At 47.9% G+C, this 22,062-nt stretch overlaps 1 pseudogene; it reads left to right on the top strand.

The window, feature by feature from the left end:
* Positions 1–4,389: 4,389 nt before the first annotated feature.
* Positions 4,390–22,062, top strand: part of LOC137819563 (uncharacterized) — an 80,223-nt pseudogene continuing 62,550 nt past the window's right edge.

The raw sequence follows: 22,062 nt of genomic DNA, 5'->3' as shown, positions 1-22,062 counted from the left end.
GAAAGATGATGGAACAGTGGAAGCGCAAAGGGTTTAAGGATTTTTCGAACGTTTTCGGAAGCGCAAACGACAGTTGAAGACGACCGTTGATGAAGCCACGTGTCGAGTGATGGAAAAAGAGGTTGGTGGAGCGTCAGAAAAGCAGAGGGTACGAACGTACGGAAATCTGCACCAGTGCCACGTAGATCGACGATGACGTGACCTCTTAGTCTTTTCGCTGGTCAAGTCTCAGCTTAAGACTGGGGGATTGTGTACTGATCAGGTAGTCGGAAGCGATGACGTGGCAGCAAGCGATAATGTAGACGTGTTGAGCGGAACACCTGGCTGACAGAAGGGAAGCACATCGGGAAGTTTGTGTAGTCGCCAATTGTTAGCTTGGTGTTCTTCGATCTCTGGTATGTATAATCGGCGGTCACCAGGCTCGCGTCATAGTCGCCGTATACGAGTTTAGGCGACCAAATGGTTAGAGACCGCCGAAAGGGGCACATCGCCGAAAGATCAAGAAGGCTTGCTTAAGGCTTTCATGAAGTACGAGCACAAAGGATGAGGTTGTCAGATGATCATTCCCTAGCCAGAGGTTGAGGCAAGGGAACAGTTTCCCAGAACATGTATGATGCGCAAGTGAAACAGATCGTGATAGCGGCAGGCGAGACCACAGAGAAGGTGTGCATGGTGACACCCCGTACTCGCCACTTAGAAGAGATCGCGCTCCAAGGAAGCTACGCACCGAGTTACTCCTTGCATGGGTAACTTAGTTGAATAGCTTGAAGAGTAGAGGTGACGCTCAAGTAGAAGGGGGCTCCAGATGGTCACACGTGTACAGCTGGATGCGAGCCACGTGTCCAGAGGTGTAACCGTCAGGAGAGAGAAAGTGCTCAGGTATATAAGGAACTCTAATGATCTTCTGAGGTACGCGTTTAGAACACTTCTTTACGCTTTTGAGAACACTTGAGTACGCTGAGAGAACATTTGCACGGTTCCTTGAGTTTAGCTTTTCTCTCTTAGTATTTGGTGATTCCGTCACTGACTTGAGCGTCGGAGTGCGATCGGCCGCAGCGCCATTCTGTGTCTTTGTTTTCTTCAGGTTCTCGCGAAGAATTGAGACGTGAAGATCGAAGGCTAGCGTGGTGCGAAGCTGATCGAGAGAAGATACCTTTGACGTGGCAAGACTCTTGCACTCGAGTCAACCGGCAGGATCAATTAATGTTGAAAATATTTCAAAGAATAGTAATGTTGTTAACTTAAAAACTATACCAAACATACCTCCCCGAAAATGTTCTTGGAGGAAAAAATTCCCTTGGTTGGCCTTCTTATTATTTTATCCCAATCTGAATCTGATTCTGACATGTTCTAAAGAAAAAAAAAACATTACAAAAAATGCAATCATATTATTACGCATGGTAACCAAGAACATAAAAAAATGATATGAATAATAACATGTTCTTCCAAAAAGACCAAGTTGAGAACTTTGCTCAGAAACCGTAACAACCGCAAACGGGAAAATAAAATGCCAAACAATATCAATAGTAGAGAGCTTTCCTTAGAAACACGAAGAACACAGAAGAAGATAACAAACTGAAAATGAAGAATATCAAAATAATTGCAGAAAACAAAATATTTCAAAAAAAATATTCGGAAGAATGAAAGACGAAATGAAGAGGTATGACATGGATGCTCCAAATATGAAAATGAATGATAAAAGGCTAACCTTTTATTCAGAAGAATGAAAGATGAAATGAGAAGTGAAGGTTTTTTGTTTATGAGAACTTATATAACCTCATAAACCTCAGAAAGCCATTTTCAAATTAAAAAATCATGCTATAAAACAACCCTAATGCTTTGTTTGGATTAGAGGGTGTGAGGGAGTGGAAAGTTGAGGGTGTGGGGGAGTGGAAGTGTGAAGATTTGTGAAGAAAGTTGAGGGTGTTTGGATTGAGGTATGTTAGAGTGGATGTGTGAGGAAAGTTTATTGACATATGTGAGTGATGTGATGGTTGTAAGGATATTTTCAATTATTTTTAATTGTGTAAATTGTAAGATTACAAATTTATCCTTCTATATAAAAAAAGAAGAAATAAATGATAATTAATTTTGTACACATTATATTTAATTAAAAGAAATTCAAGTTTTAATTATAAATAAATAAATAAAATATTTTAAAATTCAAAGAAATTAATAAATACTTTTTTATATTTAAATATAATTTTATTATTTTCCATTTTATTAATTTAAATTAATTTTTTAATTAAGTTGATTTATTTAGATAATTTTAATATTATTTATGTTTCTTGTATATAAAATAAGAATAAATAATTATTAATTTTGTGCATATTTTAGTTAATTAAAATAATTTAAAGTTTTATTTATAAATAAAATAAAAAATGTAAAATTCAAAGAAATAAATAAATATCATTTTAAATATAATTATAATTTTATTATTTTCTATTTTATTAATTTAAATTAATTTTTTTATTTAAGTTAATTTATTTAGATAATTTTAATATTATTTATAATTCTTTAAATTATGTTATATATATATATATATATATATATACAAAATTATTATTAATAATAATTTTCATTATTATTATTAACAAAATTAATATATTTTAAAAAGTAAATGGATATTTAAAACATAGTTGTCAAAATATATAATATAAAACTTATTAATTTTTAAATTATAAGATGATATAAGAATATAAAGGGATACAGGAAGAAACAAAGTAATGATTTTTTTTTTTAAATTTGAAACCCATAGTGAAAAAAAAAATGAAGTCCAAGTAAATATGAAAACCTAAATTTGAAGCACCAGTGCAAAAGAAGAGACACTGAGAAGAGAAGTCGCAGAGGAAGAAGAAGAAGCATGGGGCGCGATGGTAATGGCAGTTTACATTATGGAAGGTGAAGAAAGTAAGGGCACAATAGTATTTCATTACATCTTACGTGACTTTCCTCTCTAGCCACTCTCCTTTCTCTTCATATTTGGGAGCATCCGAAAATCACCAATGTTTCCACTCGATCTCACCCTCACCCTCACTCTTTCACGGAACCAAACGGGGGTGACACTCTTAAATCCGTCTGCGCTACAGTGCCACCCCCTAATCCAAACACATGCTAAAAGAAGATATCAGCGTTTTTGGTAAGGCAATGACCAGAACGTGTATAGTGGTCAAATCGGTGAAAGTTGAGGAGAGAAAGCTGAGATTTTTGGAGGGAACGGAGAAGAGAAGGGTTTTAGAGAAGTATGAACTGAAGAGATTGAGGGAAAGGGCGTTTATATTACACGAACGTGACTTCGTGGGATGATGCCATTTGTCATCCTTTCATTGGTTCCTTGGTTGAGATATTTCTACATATTTGGGTAAATTTTCTTTTTGATTTTTTGTTGGTTGAATTTTGTGTGATTGACACATGGCAAATGTTACCCTGTGGGTTCCATTTGTATTTTGTATATATATTGTACATATTTTACGTACATTTTAATAATTGATATAATAACTAATTTTAATTACATATATTTCTATTATTGTAAAAAAAAGTGAACTTAGAATCTTCAATGCCCTTGTAAGTGGTTACAAGTAGAAACAGGAACAAATACGGAATTTTTAGAAATATAAAAAGTAAATAAAATTGTTAAAAAAACGAGAAAATAAAGAAATCATGTTTTCATATATATATATATATATAGGTATTATTCAATAATATATTTTCTAACATCATAAAATTATTTTAATTTAATAAAAAATTATCGAATTAAAAAATTACATTAGAATAAAAAAAAGTTCTATCCAATTCAAAAGTTAGGTAAAAGTAATTGATAAATCAAAATTGAAATTTTAAAAAAAAAATACTGTAATACCTTATTGATAAAGAGAAATTTAAATTTAAAAATACAAAATACGGTAATATCTTATCTATAAACCAAATTTAAATTTAAAGCAGAACAAATGAGTAGTATCTTATATCTTATTTTATCTTCTGTTACGTGAAGGACAGATTGAAGTTACAAGATAGAACAGTTCCTCTCTGTATATATTCATACAACGTAGCATACTAAATAGTACGCTTTCTCCCTCTTCTCTTCTCTTGTCTGTTACATAGGTGAGCGTGTCACTCTATTGGGGACTTCAACCTCCTTGTTGCCGGTGTATCTACTTCTCTTTACACTTTCAGTTGTAGGTAGATTGTTTTTTTTGCTTTGGTTTTGTTTCTCTTCATATTTTGATTTTTTTTTTCTTTAAATTTCACATGCAGTGTAAACCTCTTATTTGTCCGTTTTAAAAATTGAGTTAAACTTACTTGGATTGATTTCTTTCTGATTTAGTTTTCACGATTGCAACATTGTTCTAATCTCTCTGGAAGTGAAGCTGCATCGAGGAGAACAAAAGAATGGCGAAAGTCAGTATCATTCTGGTGGGGCTTATGCTCTTGCATTGTTGGGTCGCCACAAATGAAGCAAAGTACTTGAAATATAAAGATCCAAAACAGGCTCTGAATGTTCGAATCAAGGATCTCATGGAGAGAATGATTTTAGACGAGAAAATTGGTCAAAATGACACAGATTGAACGTAAAGTTTATTAAGGAAATAATAATTATAAAATTATATGCAATTATTGTATGCAATATTTGACGATATTGTATCCAATTATATGCAATTAATTTAATAATTATAGAATCTCATTATTAGTATCTGATCCTGCCTGTTGACCGGAGCGCTGGAGAATGCCTCGTCAAAGGATCGACGTGCGCGCCGCTTCTCACTTCCGTTCCTCCTCTGGATCTATCTCAAGAACCTGCAAAGAAACGATACGGCGCCGCTGCGGCCGATCGCACTCCGACGCTCAAGTCAGTGACGGTATCACCAAATACTAAGAACTGGAACCGTGCAAATCTCTCTCACAAACAGCTCTGTCACTCGCAAGCGTAAAGTGTATGAACTGAACGTGCGTACCTTAGAAAATCTGTTAGGAACTCTTATATACCTGGTGGTTTTCTCTCTCCTGGCAGTTACAGGCTTGGACACGTGGCCTGCATCCAACCGTACACGTGCCATCATCTGGAGGCTCACTGACTTGGCGCTGCTTCTACTCTCATTTTGGCTAAGTTACCTATGCATGGTACTGCCCAGTGCATAGCTAACTCAGGAGTGCGATCTCTACTGAAACTGGCGAGGTAGGGCCTTCATACACCTTCCCTGTGGTCTCGCCGGCCGCCTTCATAATCTGCTTCTCCTTTAACTTCGGCGATGTGCTCGTTCTGGCGATCTCCGACTGTCTGGTCGCCTGAGTCTGCATCTGGCGACTTCATCCCCAAACTGGCGATCGCCTATTCTGGTACGCTAGAGACCGGAACACGCCAACTTAACTATCGGCGACTACACGTGCCTCCCGACTTCCTTCCCAACTGTCAACCTGGCGCCTATACTGTAGCAGGATGCCGCGTCATCACACCCGACCACCAGGGCGGTACACAAGCCCCCCAGTCTTAAGCGAAGACTTTGTCTAGCGAAAAGATTGAAGAAGCCTTCGTTAACACCGGTCTACGTGGCATGGGGCGCAGAATTCCAAGAGATAGTACTTTCTGCTGCTCTGACGTTCCACCAAACCCTTCGCGCATCGCTTGACACGTGGCTCTCATCAACGGCTATCTTCATCTGCCGTTAGCGCTTCCCCAAACCGTTTCGAAAACCCTTAAACCCCTTACGCTCCTACTGTTCCATCACTTTCTTCACACTTGCGTATGCTCTTATTTCCCTCTGCGAAAGCTCTCGACGTTCCTCGACGCTCTAGATCACCACCTCCCTTCAACATTCTCCCGATCATCGAAAGGTAACTACTTTCCCTCATCTGCTGTGTTTTCTCGCATTTTCACCGATTTGCATCATCCTGTAACTGTCTGGTGCATACGCTGTGGGCTGTTTTCCATTTCTCCTTCTCGTAACTTAGGGCTCTGCCGATCGTCGCAACGAACTCACATTCGTTCGTCTTTCACCTTCCCTCCCTGATCGAGTCAGCCTTTGTAACCCTCCTGATTATTTTTCCTTTCTTCTTCGTTTGCAGTTTGCTACCATGACTCGCACGAAGATCACCCCGAACCCCCCTCCGTCAGCGCGAAACCCTCCTTCTCAAGCACACGACTCTACGCAAGTTCGTGGTGCCCCCTCTTCGCAGGCTGTGAGGCCCGCATCTTCTCAAACCACTCTGGCCCAGGCAACTCCACCAAACGCTAGAGGAGCCCCCACCCCACTGCCAGACTTCAAGACGTTATACTCATGGGCTAACTCAACCCTCTTAAAGGAAACGTCGTCGGTGAACACCGCGGGAGCGGTTCTGCGATTGACCAATGGGGACGAGGCCTACCAATCATTCCACAAGGAGCACGATGAGAGAATGATGGTGCTGCCTTGCCCAGCCACTCTGCCAGTGTGTGCCGATGATAAAGTGAGCGCCGACGGGCCCTTCTGCTTCGTCTACACCACTCTCTTCAAGAAAGTTAAACTCAGGTTCCCTCTTACTCGATTTGAGAGGGAACTCTTAACCGAGCTTAACATCGCTGCCGCCCAGCTTCACCCCAACAGCTGGGCGTTCGTCCGAGCTTTTGAGGTAACGTGCGCCCACCTGGGGTTGCCTGCGTCAGTGGACGTATTTTTATTTCTGTTTGAGGCCAAACACCCAGGCGATCGCCTTTGGGTCAGTCTGAACGCCATTGCTGGGAGATCCATCTTCACCATCTTCCAGCAGTCGTATAAGGATTGGAAGGGGAAGTTCATCCAGGTCCGCGCAAACGACAAAGACCCTTCCCTTCTCGACGGTTTCCCCTTGTACTGGGTGGACAAGGGGAAAAAAGAGTCCAAGAGCTGCTTCAGGAGGCCCAGAAGTCCTGACAGCATGGGAGCTTTGGACAGAGACCTTTGTCTCTTCTGGAAGAGGGTGGCAGATGCCCACATAACATTCTTGACCCCCACCCTGATTTCCTTCGAGTTCTTTGAGGACCAGTTGGAATTCCAAATAGGTTAGGACGCTACATCCTTGTCTTGACATGCTTCTGATATTGCTTCTGGGCGTCTTGTGCAATACACACAAGACTTTTGGTTTCATCTTTTCTGCATATGCCTGCTTTTGCTGTTTCATTGCCTTGTACACTTACCCCATTCTCCTTTAAGCTAACTTATGCACTTTCATCTCACGCAGATACCATGTTGGGTAAGAATATGCTCGCCGATCTAAAGGCGCTCGCCCGCAACCACGGGTTGGCGACCGGCTCCCAGACGGTTCCCAACTCGGCGGTCGAGAAGGCCATCATTTAGGGGCGATCACCGCCTAAGGCGCCCACTCAACGAAAGAAACTGGTCCTTAAGAGGCCAAAGCGGAAAGCCCCCCAAGTTGTCCAAGAGGATGAGGAAGAGGACGACGAGGTCACAGAGGATGGCCTTGTCACGAAAAGGAAGAGGGTGGCACCATCTTCCCCACCTGCCCCGCCCCCTCTTCCGGCTTCAACACCACCATCAACACCCGCTCCTCCTCCTTCACCACCAGCACCACAAGCCCCTTCACCACCAGTCCAAGCAGTCCCATTGGCCACTGCGCCACCTGCAACTGAGGCCCAAGAGCCAAACTTCTTAGAGGACCCCCCGAGCGCCTCTACTCCACATATATCAGCAGGAGGGGCCCTCCTTCCAACACCTCAGCTGCAGGAGTCATTCCAATCGGGGATGAGGTCGCTCACACCTCTCCAATCCTAATCACCGAGTCCCCGGTTGCGTCGCCGCGCCAAGAAGCAACCACCGAAAATATTGTTAAGGAAGGCGGCGACGAGAACCCTCAACAAGCCCCCCTGGCGCCTCTCCAAGCTGCAAATCTTTCCCTCGAGGTGACGAGGATGTGGGAACCTCTGACTGCTAAACTCAAAACCATTGCAGAGGATATCCCATCAATCATAACGAGAGCTGTGGAGAGCTCCACCAGGCGGCTACAGGATGACATCTACAACCTCAAGACCGAGAACAGCACAATGAAGGTCGAGGTGGAGAAGGTGTCATTCAGCCTAACGCTCGCGGAAATGGAACATTCTCGAGTGGAGGATTCCCTAAACACCGAGCTTAGGCTTGCGCGCAAGGAAGCTGTCGACCTTCGCCGCAAAGTCCACGAACTTGCCCAAGAAAAAGTCGAACTTGAAAGCAGAATCGTGCCTCTGCGTACCAAGGCGAGCAACCTGGAGGCTCAAATTCAAGCCAATGCCGACAAGGTACAGAAGCTGGAGCAAAGGTCGATCGACCGCGAGAAGCTACTTGGGCAAGTAGAGAAAGCAAGAGACGACGCCATGGCTGATCTCTCCGAGGCAAACAAAGAGAAGGTGAAGATGGTTGCCGAGTTGGCCCAGGCTCAAACAGAATCTAAGAAGGTGGCTGACGACCTTCTTCAAGCTCAAGAGACCAACAAACAACTCCAAAAACAGGTCGAAGAGCTGGAGCAGCAGAACAAGGAGCTTAAGCAGCAGGTTGAAGGATTTCAAAAGCAAATTGAAGAACTTCAAAAGCAAATTGAAGAACTTAAGCTAAGCTCTGCTCAGATTCTGGTTGCTGGGTTTGATGCCGCTCGAGAACAGTTTGCATGCCTCTTCCCTGATCTTGACCTTAGCATGGTGTCGTTAGACAACGAAGTGGTAGATGGGAAGGTCGTTCCCGCCGAAGGCTCAACCAACTCTACCCCATCTGCCTCTTTATGAATTCACTTGTATTTATCTTGTAAAAACTCTTGCACATGTATTTTGAACAGCTACTTATTTTAATAGCGAAATTTGGATATGTCTTCTTACTTCTCTTGAGCGCTTTACTTTCTTTGTATGCCTAACCCTGCTACGTTTAACTTAGCGATTTTGCAAACATGACCTTTGGCGTAACTTCTCCGAGCTGATTCAAATTTAAGCAATAATCGCTTTAAACAACTTGTACCCCTGAGGCACTAACCTGATCGTAAGAAAAGTTCCAAGCAATGAACTGTGATTCAATCATTGGTTCAAACAATGTCCCACTTGACCCGCTTTATCAAACAAGTCTTTCAACCTTCTCGCCGTGTTTGAACTTTCGCGATCACCTAGACCTCTTGGCAACACCAGCTTTCCTTAGCCTCAGGCTTTGGCAGTCATCTCTTTATCTGAGGCAGAAATGCCCTTTGGGACCTTCCTTTACCTCCCCTGAACCTCAGAGCTAAAGACTGGCTGGCTAGGCGTTCTCTTCGAACCTACCTTAGCCGCCTTTCAAGCTTCTTCCACCCTCTTCGCCATACCTGAACTCGTTCAAGACGAGAAGGATTTTATCTTGCCTATACTCGCACACAGGCGAGAAGGACTTTAAACGGCCTTAACTCGCTCGACGGCGAGAAGGACTTTGTCAGGTGCCTCAACTTGCCCAGGGTGTACATCTCCTCCCCCCTGGATGCACTGAGGACCTTTTCTTTCTCACGCCTGCACTCGCTCGACGGCGAGGAGATCTTTGATGGGCCTTAGTTCGCACAACGACGATAAGGACTTTATCCGGTGCCTCAACTTGCCCAGGGCGTACATCTCCTCCCCCCTGGATGCACTGAGGACCTTTCTCGCCTGCGCCCGCACAACGGCGAGGAGGTCTTTAACTTGCCTCTGCGTTGCCCCGGGAGTTACATCTTCTCGCTCCCAGAAACACGGAGGACTTTTTCTCTTTCTCGCCTGCACCCGCACAACGGCGAGGAGGTCTTTAACTTGCCTCAAAACGCGCGAGGGCGTTGAGGTCTTCCATCTGGTGCCTCCGATCGCCGGAAAACGATGAGGACTTTAAAAACTTGACTGGTGCCTCTAATCGCCGAAAAACGATGAGGACTTTAAAACTTAACTGGTGCCTCTAATCGCCGAAAAACGATGAGGACTTTAAAACTTTAGAAAACACGCGACATATCTTTTCGTGCCTCAAATCATGTACGAATGACAAGGTCTTTCTTCGAAACTTTTGGAAATAACACATATGCGATCTGAAAACACCTTATACTTCGAAAACTCTTCTTTTATTGGGTGGCCTCATTAAAAACCCTCCTCAGGGAAAAAAGAGTGCCCCCTTAAAACTGTTTTAACAGAGACATTGCAATGTAATATTTGTGTTTGTCTTTACTTACAAAGCTCTTAGCTATAGTACAACTTCAGGTGCGTGGCGTTCCAGGTACGAGGGATCGCCCCCCCTTCCAACGTCTCCAAGCGATAGGCTCCGTTCCCGAGTGCCTCGGTTATTCTGAACGGTCCAGTCCACTTGGGTGATAGCTTATTCTCCATCTCGTACTGGTGGGCCTTTCTCATCACCAGATTGCCTTCTCTAAACTGCCTTGGCATCACCTTTGAGTTGTACCTTCGCTCGACCCTTCTCTTCACCGCCTCAGCCTTCAACCTTGCCTCCTCCCTGACTTCGTCCAGCAGATCCAGGTTCAGTCTTCTCTCTTCATTCGAGTCTTCCTCTACAAAGTTCTGGAATCTCGGCGAGCTCTCCTGAATCTCGACTGGAATCATGGCATCACACCCATAGACCAAGCTAAACGGGGTCTCATGGGTTCCTGACTGCTCGGTGGTGTGGTACGCCCAAACTATTCGGGGTACCTCCTCAGCCCAACTCCCCTTGGCTTTCTCGAGCCTCCTCTTCAAACCTCTCAGCAACACCCGGTTAGCTGATTCCACCTGGCCATTAGTCTGAGGGTGCTCGACGGATGCAAACACTTGCTGAATTCCGACCCCTTCGCAAAGCTTCTTCAACAGGTGGCTCGCAAACTGAGTCCCATTATCTGATACCAGGCGCTTAGGCACTCCAAACCGGCACACAATATTCTTCCATACGAAGCCTTCGATCCTGTGCGCGGTGATCTGGGCCACTGGTTCTGCTTCAATCCACTTGGTGAAATACTCAATCGCCACCACCAAGTACTTCATCTGCCTGATCGCCAGTGGAAAAGGTCCCAGGATGTCGATTCCCCAAGTATGAAACGGCCAAGGGCTATAGATCGACTTCAACTCCTCGGGAGGCGCCTTGTGCCAATCGGCGTGCTGCTGGCATTGCTTGCAGCACTGGGCATACTTCTTGCAATCTTCTCTCATGGATGGCCAGTAGTAGCCTGCACGGAGAGTCCTGGCGGCCAGAGCTCGACCCCCGACGTGACTTCCACATATTCCTTCGTGGAGCTCTGCCATAATTCTCGTGCACTTCTCGCCGTGTATACATTCCAGGAGTGGGTGAGTGAACCCAAACCTGTATAGATCGCCATCAATCAGTGTATACTTGCTGGAATTCTTCTTTACCTTCCTAGCTTCTGTTGGATCTAACGGGAGGAGGCCATCCGCCAGGCATCGCTTGTACTGTGTTATCCACGTGTCTGGCTCATGGGTGGCGCAGACCTGCATCACGTCCACCTTCTCTCCTCGACAAGCTCTAATTCTTGGCGATCTCAGGGTTTCTTGCGTCAAAGACTTATAGCTTCTCGCTGCTCTCTCCGTCGACCTGCTTATCTGAAGGACCAGGTGATCTGCTACAAATGCCCTCGGCGTCTTCACAGTTTCTTGAATCACTGTCCTCTGCCTACCCCCCTTGCCCGAACTGGCGAGCTTAGCAAGCAAGTCAGCTCGGGCATTCTGTTCTCGGGGCACATGCACCACTTCAAAAGAGGCAAAGGAACTCTTCAATTCCTGCACATACGCCAAGTAAGCCGCCATTTGTGGATCTTTAGCCTGGAACTCGCCTGTTACTTGCCCTGTGACTAGCAGCGAGTCACTCTTAGCCATCAGCACTCTGGCTCCCATCTCTTTAGCCAGCAGAATCCCGGCGATCAGCGCCTCATACTCCGCTTGATTGTTGCTGGCTTTGAAGGCGAATCTCAACGATTGTTCGATCAGCACGCCGTTGGATCCTTCCAATATGACTCCAGCACCGCTACCCTGCTGGTTTGACGATCCATCCACCGAGAGTACCCAACGGAAATCATCTCCTTCAACCCGCGTCGCCTCCGAAGAGAGCTCGACTACAAAATCTGCAAAGATTTGCCCTTTGATCGGGCCTCGAGGCTCATATTTAATGTCAAACTCTGACAACTCGACTGCCCACTTCACCATTCTTCCTGCAACGTCAGGTTTCTTCAAGACCTTCTGGATGGGCAGGTCAGTCATCACCAATATTGTGAAACTGTGGAAATAGTGGCGCAACCTCCTCGCCGAAAACACCACAGCCAATGCAGCCTTCTCTAGGGCCTGATATCTCGTTTCTGGGCCCTGCAACACTTTACTCACGAAATAAATAGGTTTCTGAGCCTGATCCTGGTCCTGGGCGAGCACAACACTCACCGCCCTCTCAGTCACAGCGAAATACAACCTGAGAGGGATTCCCGCCAGTGGTTTGCACAAAACCGGCGGGCTCGCCAAATATTCCTTCAGCTTGACGAAAGCTTCCTCGCACTCTTTCGTCCAAGCGAACTTGTTATTGCGCCGCAGACACTGGAAATAGGGATGTCCCTTTTCTCCGCTTGCTGACACGAAGCGGGATAGGGCCGCCATCCGACCCGTCAGCTGCTGGACTTCTTTCACTGTAGTCGGGCTTCTGATCGCCAAGATGGCGGCACACTTGTCCGGGTTGGCCTCTATCCCTCTTTCAGTCAAGAGAAAACCCAAAAATTTTCCAGCCTCCACGCCGAAAATGCATTTCTCCGGGTTGAGCTTCAACTTGAACTTGGCGATCGTCGTGAACAATTCTTCCAAGTCTGCAACGTGCTTGCTTTTCTCCTGCGAGGTCACGACCATGTCATCGACGTAAGCTTGCACGTTCCTTCCCAGCATCGGTGCAAGTACTCGATCCATCAGCCTCTGGTACGTGGCCCCCGCGTTCTTCAGCCCGAACGGCATCACCTTATAGCAGTAGCACGACCTCTCCGTCATGAAAGCTGTTTTTTCTTCATCCATGGGATACATCTTGATCTGATTATAGCCCGAGAAGGCGTCCAGGAAACTCAGCAGCTTGCACCCTGCAGCACTATCAACCAGGGCATCAATGCTTGGTAAAGGATACGAATCCTTTGGGCAAGCCTTATTCAGGTCGGTGAAATCGACGCACATGCGCCATTTCCCGTTGCTCTTCTTTACCAGCACGACATTTGCCAGCCACTCAGGGTACTGGACTTCCCTGATGTGGCCTGCAGCGAGGAGTTTCTGGGTCTCATCCTTGATCGCCTGCCTCCTTTCTTCATTAAATTTCCTCCTTCTTTGCCGCACCGGTCTCACCATGTTGTCCATCGCCAAATGATGGCACAAGAAGTCGGGATCGATCCCGGGCATGTCCGAAGCAGACCAGGCAAACGCGTCCAGATGCCGTTCAATCACCTTGGCGATCTGGTCCTGGAGATCGACCTCCAGAGATCTTCCGAGCTTGAAAACCTTCCCCCCGATCTCCTTCTCGAGCCACTGCTCGACGGATTTGGGCCTGGACTCTCTGGCGATCACCGCCTTGGCGATTCCGAGTTCCCTTGCTTCCTCCGGGCGATTCCGCGCCTCTTCCTCCTCCAGGGCAGCATTCCTCTCCCCCAGCTCAGCATCTACCATCTCTACATCCCTTCCAGCGGCCTCCTCCATTATCGGCGGTCTGGGCTTCACACTGGGCGGTGGGGTGGTTGTGACATAGCTCACTGATCTTTTATTTTTCAGGCTATTTTCATAGCACTTTTTCGCTTCCTTCTGATCGGACTTTATCGTGATTACCACCCCTTCCATGGACGGCAGCTTCACCTTCATGTGCCGAGTCGATGGAATTGCGCCTATCCTGTTGAGAGTGGGCCTTCCCAGCAGGATGTTATATGCTGAAGGGGCGTTTACGATGAGGTACTTGATTTTCTCCGTCCTCGACCCAGCCTCATCGGTAAATGTGGTTCTCAGCTCGATGTACCCCCTGACCTCCACCTGGTCGCCAGCGAACCCATACAAGCACCCTCCATAGGGCCTTAGCTGGTCAAGGGGCAATTCCAACTGCGTGAAAGTCGGCCAGAACATCACGTCTGCCGAACTTCCTTGGTCCACCAGAACTCGGTGGACCTTCCTCCCCGCCGTGATCAACGAAATAACAATGGGATCGTTGTCATGAGGCACAACGTCCCGAAGATCCTGCTTGGTGAACGTAATGTCCACTTCGGGCGAGTGATCTTCAAACATGTCTACTGCCATCACCGATCGCGCGTACTTTTTCCTCTGCGACGCGGTGCATCCACCACCTGAGAAACCCCCTGCAATGGTGTGGATCTCCCCATGGATAGGCATCTCATGTTGCTGGGCTTCTCCACCTGCTGGCTGGGAACTCGACGCCCCTCCGGTCCTTCTGTCCAGCAGATAGTCGTTTAGGAACCCACTCTTGACCAGATCCTCGAGCTGGTATCCTAAAGACAAACACGAGTCCAGGTTGTGGCCAAAGCACTGGTGAAACTCACACCAGACGTCCGGCTTCGACCCCAGCACCTTGTCGCCCACCTTCTCGGGCGCCTTCAATCTAGCTGATATGTTAGGGATAGCGATCAGGTCCGCTAGCCCCATGACGAATTTGTGCTTAGGCGGGCGATTGTATTCCCGGCGCGCTGGTTGTTGGCGTGCTGGCGGTTGGCGCGCTTGGCTTCTTCCCTTGTTTCTCCTATCGTAAGGATAGCGAGTCCTTTGATCCTTTCTGGCCGCCGCTGCCGTTTCCAGCACCCTCTGTGGCTGGATCCTGGTCTGGGCGCGTGGCCTGACGGGAGCCACACTGCCTCTCTTCTCGGCGACCTCACTCTCGTCGGCGATGTGAGCCACCGCAAGTCGCCTGACTTCAGCAAACGTCGCTGGATGAGCCCTGATCAAGGCTTCGCAGAATGGCCCTGGCTGCACACCCTTCTTGAAGGCATAAACCAGCATTTCTTCATCCTTGGCCGGCGACCTGACCATCTGCGCTCCGAAGCGATTGAGGTAGTCCCTGAGGGACTCCCCATGGTACTGCCTTATATCAAACAGGTCATAGGACACCCTGGGCGGTGCCTTGTTCACAATATACTGCTCGACAAAGATTTTCGAGAATTGCTGAAAATTAGTTATGTGGCCATTAGGCAGGCTCACAAACCACTCCATCGCCGTTCCCTGGAGCGTGCTCACGAACATCTTACAATAGACAACATCCGACCCCCCTGACAGCATCATCTGTGTGTGGAACGTGGTCAGATGAGCCTCTGGATCTTCCACGCCAGTAAAAACAGCTTTAACCGGAACCACGCTCGTGGGAATTGGCGTGTCGGTAATCGCCTGAACGAAAGGCATTGGGAACACACGAGGCGGCGTCGACGGTGCCACCTCTTCAGCTGAAGAACGACCCTGCTGCTCCTGAAGAGCTCGACGTAGCTCTTCAGCTACTTTGCTGAGCTCCTCGTTCCTGGCGCGAGAGGCGACCAGGTCTTCATGTATCCTCGCCTGCTCGACGCGCGAGGCTTCTACAGTGGCCTGCAATGAGCGCATCATTTCTGCCATCTGCGCCATGGTCATGGCGGCGTCGCCTTCAGCTGCGACGGGAGCCACGGGACTGGAACGATTGCTTCTCATCTTTCTCATTAACTTCAGCGAAACACAGGAATACAGCAAATGACACTTCAACCACGATCGAATCAGCGATCAACCGGAGAAAACTCAAGAAACTGCGCAAGAACTTCAAGAACACCGCAAACCTTCGAAGAAAATCGCAGCTTCACCAAAAACCACCGTTTCCCCGCGAACCAAACAACCAAACGAAAGAACTCGAATCCACCGATCGAAAAGCCAAACGAACGGTTTAAAACACAAACTTCACCGAACGAAACTCAAAGAAACCAAGAACGACGGTTGCACCAGCACACAACCGCGCAGGAAACCTCGAAAACCTCCACGAACTCACGCTGTGGATGGGAGCACGTTTTACACGGCCCCACGGTGGGCGCCTGATGATCCTGCCTGCTGACCGGAGCGCTGGAGAATGCCTCGTCAAAGGATCGACGTGCGCGCCGCTTCTCACTTCCGTTCCTCCTCTGGATCTATCTCAAGAACCTGCAAAGAAACGATACGGCGCCGCTGCGGCCGATCGCACTCCGACGCTCAAGTCAGTGACGGTATCACCAAATACTAAGAACTGGAACCGTGCAAATCTCTCTCACAAACAGCTCTGTCACTCGCAAGCGTAAAGTGTATGAACTGAACGTGCGTACCTTAGAAAATCTGTTAGGAACTCTTATATACCTGGTGGTTTTCTCTCTCCTGGCAGTTACAGGCTTGGACACGTGGCCTGCATCCAACCGTACACGTGCCATCATCTGGAGGCTCACTGACTTGGCGCTGCTTCTACTCTCATTTTGGCTAAGTTACCTATGCATGGTACTGCCCAGTGCATAGCTAACTCAGGAGTGCGATCTCTACTGAAACTGGCGAGGTAGGGCCTTCATACACCTTCCCTGTGGTCTCGCCGGCCGCCTTCATAATCTGCTTCTCCTTTAACTTCGGCGATGTGCTCGTTCTGGCGATCTCCGACTGTCTGGTCGCCTGAGTCTGCATCTGGCGACTTCATCCCCAAACTGGCGATCGCCTATTCTGGTACGCTAGAGACCGGAACACGCCAACTTAACTATCGGCGACTACACGTGCCTCCCGACTTCCTTCCCAACTGTCAACCTGGCGCCTATACTGTAGCAGGATGCCGCGTCATCACACCCGACCACCAGGGCGGTACAGTATCCTACCTAATTAGATTGTAATTTGGGAGAGAGAAACTCCCTATATATTTCCTATACATGAGTGATGTAATATACACATAAGAGAATTAGAGCGGATGCAACCAAGGTAGAGAACCTTGAAAAAAGGTCGGTTGATCGGGAAGTTCTCCTTGGAAAGGTCGAAAAGGAGAGGGATGACGCCGTGGCTAAGCTCGCCGAAGCTAGAGAGGAGAACAAGAGAACTGTTGCAGAGCTGGCCCAGGCGCGGGAGGAAAGCAAAAAGGTTGTTGAAGACCTCGTTCAAGCTCGTGGGAAAACTGAAGAACTGAAGAAACGTGCTGACGAGCTGGAACAGCAAACCGAGGGGCTCAAACAACAAAACGAAGAGCTCGAACTAAGCTCCGCCCAAGTCCTCGCCGCTGGGTTCAACGCCGCCCTGGAGCAAGTCGCCTGCCAGTACCCCGAGCTCGACCTCTCCATGGTATCAATATGTAACGAAGTGGTGGATGGGAAGATCGTGCCTTCTGGAGATTAACCGCTTCCCTCCATCACTTATTTCCTGAAACTTATGCTTGTTCCTTCTTGTACAAATTTTTTCTGTAATAACTTTTTCTTTCTTCTCATGTATTCGAACTGACACCGCCTTTATTATAAATTTTTCTGCTTCTACATATGGCCTCTCCGTTTGCTTTGCTTCTTCTTGTAAAAACCGCTTAAACGAATTTAACTTAGCGATTCTGCGGGCGCAACTGTTTACTTACTGCTTCGAACTCGATCAAACTATCAACTTTCGAACGGTAGCACTCGAACAACTTGTGAACTGATCTGCTCCATCAAAATGGGCCCTTACTCTTGCCATCGCCTGAATCTCTTCTGATTGCCATCGGGTCCCAGCGATGTAAGCCTCCTTTTGCCTTCACAACTTGGCCATTGTTCCCTCATCTGGGGGTAGAGGCGCCTTTCAGATCCTTCTCTACCTCCCTGAGTTTCAGAACAATAAGCCGGATAGCTAGGCGTTCTCTTTGAACCTACCTTAGCTATCCTTTAAACTTCTTCCACCCTCCACGCCGTACCTGAACTCGTTCGAGACGAGAAGGATTTTATCTTGCCTGAACTCGCTCGACGGCGAGAAGGTCTTTATCTTTCCTGAACTCGCTTCGACGGCGAGAAGGTCTTTATCTTGCCTGAACACGCTCGACGGCGAGAAGGACTTTATCTTGCCTGAACTCGCTCGACGGCGAGAAGGACTTTATCTCGCCTGAACTCGCTCGAAGGCGAGAAGGACTTTATCTGATGCCTCTACTTTGCCCAGGGATTACATCTCCTCTTCCCTGGATGCACTGAGGACTTTTAACTTGCTCTCGCCTGCACTCGCACAAAGTCGAGGAGGACTTTAACCGGTGCCTCAACTTGCCTAGGGCGTACATCTCCTCCCCCCTGGATGCACTGAGGACTTTATCTCTTTCTCGTCTGCACTCGCTCGACGGCGAGGAGGTCTTTATCCCATTCTTGCCTCGGGACGCGCGAGGGCGTTTAGGTCTTTTAAACGTTGCTGGTGCCTCCGATCGCCGAAAGACGATGAGGACTTTTAACTTTAACTGATGCTGCCAATCGCCGAAAAGCGATGGGGTCTTTTAACTTTAACTGATGCCGCCAATCGCCGAAAAGCGATGGGGACTTAAAAACTTTTTAGAAAGCATGCAACATAACTTCGAACTTGCCTTAAATCACATACGAGTGACAAGGTCTTTTTTCAAAACTTTTGTAACAACAAAAATCATGCAATCTAAAACACTTTAAACTTTGAAAACTCTTCTTTATTGGGTGGCCTCATTAAAAACCCTCCTTAGGGAATGTTCCGTCCGGTTGACTGGGACGTCTTCGTGCGCGACCTCGACCGTCAGCTAGGGACTCCTTCCCACTGGTTACCTGTGGATTCCTGCAAAAAGAGGACAAAAGGGCGCCCTAGCGGCCGTTTGCACTCCGACGCTCAAGTCAGCCAGCAAGAAACACCAAAACTATGCACCTCCGTCGCTGAGCACCGCGTATGGCACTCTGAAGGTCTTAAAAATGGAAACTGTGTCTAGTGTGTATTTCTCCTTCTGGCAAAGCTCTTTCCCTAGTCCCTTGTGTGTAACCTCAAGGCTCGAGCAAGCAACTAGAGAGTTTCTGGTCAGTTTGCCAAAAGTTCGAACCCTGTTTCCAACATTCTCAGCGCTATTTCAACTGCCCAAGCATTTAATGCGCCTTAAAGCGCTTTTAATCACAAAACGTAACGCACTTAATCAACGCGTCTAATTAGAAAACGTAGCGCATTTAAGACGTTGAAACGCTCGGGAGCTTTTATAATACCTGAAACGCTCAAAAAAGAAACTGTATTGAATGACTTTAATTACCTGGTACCTGACTGAAGGGTGTTTCTATTCTGACCTGGCTGTCGTACACGTGGAGGGCCTCACAACGCCATGACCCCATCTGGGGACGTTTCTGCCCACGGGGGACGTTTCTACGTTTGAGTCCTCCTGCTTGGGAGTGCTACTGCGCAAGGGGTGACTTTTAGGGTGCCAACTCATGCCCCAATCATCTAGTCACTCACTTTGAGAGCGTATCTGCCTTCCTCTCGTACCCTGCACCTGGCTACCCTGGGCGTGACCCTCCCCTTGAGTCGTATCTGTCCCAAAGGCGTCTCTGGGGCGGCAGGGGTACTTCACGAGTCGGGCTGCCCTACACTGGTGCTGTCACTATGGCCTTGAAGCCACCTTTTCCTTCTCTTCATCACTATTCCCTGGTTACCAGGGGTCTAAGGCCTTCCCACGGCGTCGCCGCCTCCATGGTCTTTCCTACCCATGGGTGTCGAGGAATGGCGCTGTGGTCACCTTGCTTTTGTGTTATTTCACCTTGGCGACACCATGCTAGGCGACGCCTTATCCTGGCGACGCCTTATCTTGGCGATCCTTTCTGTTGGCGACGCTTCCTCTTGGCGACGCCTTACGCTGACTTTGACCTTGACTTCGTCAACGCCCGGGTACGGGACGGTACACAAGCCCCCCAGTCTTAAGCTGATGACTTGTCTTCAGCGAAAAGACTAAGGCCTCGCCCACGCCATCTACGTGGCACCTGGTGATGTGTCATTCTTTCTGACGTGGCAACCTTGGAAACATTGACGTGACACTCTCTGAACCCTTGGGGTGTTCTTAATGGCTGTTACCAAAACCCCGCGCTTGAAACCACTGTTACACCCACTCTCTCTGCCTTTCCTCACTGTTCATCTTCTTCGAATTTCCTCTCTCGCGACCCTTGCTCTTTCGTGCTACCGCTCTCCACATCCTTCGATCCCCAAAGGTACGGTTTTTCCTCTCCTTCATGATTCCCTTTACTGCATGAACTGCGTGGGACTGTTTCTGTTACTGTATTTTTTGGATGTCGTTCTTGTGCTTCTTCGTTCCTCTCGTTCCTCCTTTCTCTCGTGTGGGTAGGGTTCACCTAGGATTCCTCCATTTTTTCCCCTTTTCTCCTCCAAACCCATTTTCTCTGAACCCTTTCTTTTTCTCTTTTGCTCTTCAGCTCTTGCATCCATGGCGAAAACTAAGACCAACGCGCCTCCTCCGCTCCCTAGGTCTTACTACAAAGATGAGTATGACTGGGCTCCCGATGACCTCCTCGACGAATGCTCCACCCTAGACTCTGTTGAAGACGTGGAGACCCACAGGGGGGACCCCGCGCTTTACAACTTCAATGCCTTCCATAAAACTCATGACTCCCATGTCTTGGTATGCCGGGTGAAACCCGGGGTACCCGTTTGTGGGGACTCAAGGGACACTGGAGGGAACCCCTTCTTCTTCCTTTATCAAATGGTACTCAAAAGGGTGGGCCTGCGTCTACCTCTCACTTCCTTCGAGAGGGAGCTGCTCACCGAGATCAACACCGCCCCCGCCCAGCTTCACCCCAACAGTTGGGCTTTCGTAAGAGGGTTTCAAATTCTTTGCGGATATCTGGGTGTCCCTCCTTCCGTGGACGTTTTTCTTCATTTTTTCGAGGTAAAGAAACAAGGGAAAAGCCTGTGGATGAGCTTCTCTGGCATCGCCGGGCGCATCATCCTCACGCTTTTCCAGAATTCATTCAAAGGGTGGAAAGGGAAGTTTTTCAAAATACGTGCAACCAAGCACGATCCTATCGCCCTGGACGACTTTCCTTTATACTGGACGGACAAACCCATAACAATGAAGGCCTTGGCCTTGGACCAGCTTGCTCCCGCTGATCGGGACGTGTGCAAAGCCTTGGCGGGGCTTGGGGTAGTCTTTGATACTGCCAAGCTCATCGCCAATGAGTTCTGATCCGATCGGTCATCGGTAGTCGATGACGTCAGCATCAGAGAACCACGTGGACCACTCGCAGGGTGGCACGTGGACCAGGTGGCAGAGAGGTCAGGGGGACGATCGCCAAGAAAGGTGATCGGTGGTCAGTAACCAAGTGACCACCAACAGATCAGGCGGCAGAGAGGTCGGGGGACGGAGTATCCAGAATGGTGATCGGTGGTCAGTAGCCAAGTGGCCACCAACAGACCAGTTCTCAGACTAACGCCTGAAGGCAGAACGCGAGAAACAGATAAACACTGATCAGTCATCGGGGTATTGTCATCGGGGTCTCGTGTTACACGCAGTTAAACTGGGAATGAGGTTCCCAGCGAGAGCGTTACGCATGGATCTCGCATGAGCACACCTCAGGGAATCATGCACGAGAGTGGCCTGAGGGAACTAGTAAACCAGTCAGTGGTTGATGATTCCCTCAACCCATTACGTGCATGGCATCGTGAAGGGTAAGCTGTATACGCAGGGAGCAACGTTTGGTGAGTGTGCCTAGACCAGCCACACCCGACGTTCTCCCAAGAGTATGCGATCTTCCCAGATAAGAGAAACATCCTAAGTTACTCCGCAAGGGCGTAACTTAGGCACACAAAGAGAAGCGCTAGAGCCCTTCCAGTAAGTGACACGTGTGTGGTTAGATGTGAGTTGCAGGCCTCCACGTGTCATCATCTGAGAGGGGTGCGGTCCAGACAAAAGAGCACTCCGTACCACTAAAGGTACAGACAGGCGCAGCCAAGCGCAGAGACGCGCAGACATGCACAGGCTCTCACGCTCCCCACTGCTGATTCTGAAGGTACGCTTTCTCTGAAAAGCATAACAGGGTTCTGACACATGCCAGAAAAGCATAACAGAATTCTGCTATGCCCAGAAGCAGGGAAAGAGAGATAAAATAGAGAATCAGGGTGAGAGTGAGGGGAGAGAAAAAAGACAGAGTGCAAGAGTTCTCACACACACGCTACTAGTTTTC

This window comes from Phaseolus vulgaris, chromosome 10 (genome assembly GCF_000499845.2).
Source record: "Phaseolus vulgaris cultivar G19833 chromosome 10, P. vulgaris v2.0, whole genome shotgun sequence".
In the NCBI taxonomy this organism is placed as follows: Eukaryota; Viridiplantae; Streptophyta; class Magnoliopsida; order Fabales; family Fabaceae; genus Phaseolus; species Phaseolus vulgaris.
The sequence above is the reverse complement of the archived record's forward strand: the minus strand, read 5'-3'. Positions and strand labels throughout refer to the sequence as shown.